This window comes from Malania oleifera, chromosome 10, assembly GCF_029873635.1.
Source record: "Malania oleifera isolate guangnan ecotype guangnan chromosome 10, ASM2987363v1, whole genome shotgun sequence".
In the NCBI taxonomy this organism is placed as follows: domain Eukaryota; kingdom Viridiplantae; phylum Streptophyta; class Magnoliopsida; order Santalales; family Ximeniaceae; genus Malania; species Malania oleifera.
Genome location: NC_080426.1, coordinates 46,659,306 through 46,662,391, shown reverse-complemented (window position 1 = coordinate 46,662,391; position 3,086 = coordinate 46,659,306). Strand labels below are relative to the sequence as shown.

The 3,086-nt window shown below is 36.1% G+C and overlaps 1 pseudogene; it reads right to left on the bottom strand.

Annotated features, from left to right (window-relative positions):
- Positions 1-1,030: 1,030 nt before the first annotated feature.
- On the bottom strand, positions 1,031-3,086 carry LOC131166663 (uncharacterized; annotated as a pseudogene).

Sequence of the window (3,086 nt, the reverse complement as noted above, 5' to 3'; positions counted from 1 at the left end):
TAGTGCTCTTAGAATCAAAGAACTCCCCTTAAAAACAAAAGGTGCCACTATAGCTAATGAATTTTTCATTAACTCCCCTAAAAAACAACAAGAGCTTCTAAGTTTGATGCATTTTTCATTCTGCCCGTTCGTTACCATTTTTCCCTTTCATATTAAAAGTGTCTCAGTAGATTCATAATTTCTATTTGTGAAACACTCATCATGTGGTTTTTTTTTTTTTTAGCAGATACTTCCTCTTGCGTAGTATCATTTGGTTTTATTTTTTTTCAAATAACTTACGATTATTTTCACTTAGCCAACAAATAAATATTAACTAAGTATAATAATGTGGAATTTTGTTTGCTCTTCCTAATGTAAAGCAGCTAAAATTTCATTTTGTCTAGCTTTCTTGACAATGTGCCAGAGGCCACACAATAAAGTTCCTGTTTAGGATAGCTTTAAATAAAAAATGATTTCATAACAAGGCAATTCAATATTCCAAGGTCAAACAAACAATCATCATTCCTATAAATTAAAATGATCTGGTAAACCTTTGCAAAGCCTCCATTTGGAACTTTCCTTGGACCAGGCATTCCACCAAGCCGGCACCAAAAAGAGAGTAGATGTGTGATTAAAAATCCAGACACTGAATAAAACCTTACTAGGATTCAATTCCAAAGGCACAAGCACCGCCTGCAACAGCCAACATGGGCACTATCCTCACTTAATTAAGAGTACTCACCATTTTATTTATATCTATTTCCAACTAAGAGAAAAACAAGACAAACCACATCAAACATGCCGTTCAATGTGAGGATCATTAACAGTAAGGATCATCAGGTTCTTAACTTTCTTCTACAAGCTCCAATGAACCAAAGGAAGTCAAAGTCCACAACCATGCGTGCTCTCTATCGTAACCCAAAGCATTCTATCATAATGCAACATAAAAGGCCACCTCCATGGACAAATAGAACCAAACAACCAATGTGCATATTCTCCTTACACTTTCACAAGTAGGAGGTGATATCCCAAATCGCTTCTAAACTCCATCTCAAACACAGGACGCCACGAAAGATTCAACAAGATAACAGGCGTGAACAGCCAAGTTGCTACTTAGCAAAAACAAAAGTCAAATATAAAGCCGATGCAGCACCCAATATTAAAATTCTCAAATAAAATGACAAATTCAATGCTTTGCATGTAGTCGAATTTGCCATTCCCCTGGCACCAAACTCTTCCAATTTGGTTCAAGTAATACAATCGTATCCATTTGATACAAGGCCCACAACACTTGTATCATTTTTTTTTCAAATGCCAAAACAAATCATCCCACCATCTATTAGTGTCAATTCCTTACCATTGTGTGGACCCAACTAGGACACAGGACTAAAACTGCATTCAAATGTTAGGAATCAGTCTGCAAGAACAACAATAGATTGATGCAATTGAAGCTAACAGACCAGTATGCCACGAGGATGAAAAGATTGAAGCAGGCGGAATGAACAAAACAGGTATTTGGTGTGCCAAATGTAGATGATCTGTCGGTCATTTAAATTGTAGCAGCAAAAATAGGGTGCATAAGAAAATCACACAAGCACCATAATTGGGATGATTTGATGATCAAAACCCTTCAAAAGAAACAAAAGTATAGAAGTTGAAAACTCACGCCATGGTATACCAATAAGGGTAGCCAAATATAAAAAATCCAAGGGAACCCTAACCCCATCCACAAATCAGCAAATCGCAAGAGGGAAGGTAGTTCTTCTCAATAGATAGCGATCACACAAGATGCACAATACTCACTTCAGCATCACAAGCCTAGCTAACTCCGTACCATGTAGATTCTTGTATATTAAATTTTTTCCCCACCTTCAAAAAGCATTTTATTTCCCCAAAATCCATCACTTAGCTACTAATTTGATAGTAAACTCCAATTCTGGAAACAATACAGCCGTGACCAAATACGATATGCATCATTCAACCAAATTGGACAACTTCACACATCACAAATATGCAGACAATCAATTTTAGGTGTCTTAATTGCTGCATATAACTGAAAATATTTCCAAATTGGCATCTTGGCAGTAAATCAATACTAGAGTTCCATAAACAATACTCTAGGTAACACACAATAACCAGAAGCTCATGGCAGGTGCGTCATCACCAAAACATAGAGAAAACTACGATTTACCTGCATTGAATCTAGAAAAGATATTTTCAGCCAATATTTGTCATACACCATCATCATTACAATCATTATAGTCATCCCCACAACAAATATTCTAAAAAACATGCTTAGCTTAATACCTTGATTTATTCCAATTAACGACACGACTTCGATTATTAAAAGCTCTATTGCGGATGGGAGCGACTGCAGCCTTTCGTGCAACTTCAGCTGTCAAAGGAAACTGGTTCCCCTGGAAATTTGTCCTTCTTTGAGCAAGAAACCCCTGCAAATTAAATTAAGAAGACTATTCAGTAAATTCAATGTATACAAGCACAATAGTCATTGTTGTTGCTATCCAATTCGAACTATCTACAGAGCATTTGGTATAAAAATTTGGCTATTTACAGCCAAGGAATAATAAGTCCTTATTTGATATTTGAATTGTCTTTTTGTTCTACACAATAATGGGGGAAAAAAAAAGAAAACTCTTTCATTCTTTCATGCTCAATCAAACCAAAACAAAGATGAGCAATCTGAAATCTATAGGGTTATATAAAAATTCGATTGACCAAAGTAATGACACCCAATAATGTACACGAACACCACAACCACCACCAACTAATCCTAGGTCCTGCAAGTTGGGGTCAGCAATGACATACAACAGCATAAACCCCAACCCCCTAACCAGGGAAAAACACTATACCTATCTGAGAGAGGATCTCGAGTCCACAAACCGTCGTACCTTTGAGGATTTTTCTTGAGCTGTACCATTCAAAAAAGTCTGACTTTTATTCTGCATAACCCCAAAAATTATTCTGTATAAGATATCTCAAAACATTTCACAATCGACAAAAGAATTATATCAATATTCAGTAGCAAAATTTCTCACCAGAACCCTTTGCTTCTTAGCCTTGAAGGCTGTATTTTTAGACATTTTCAT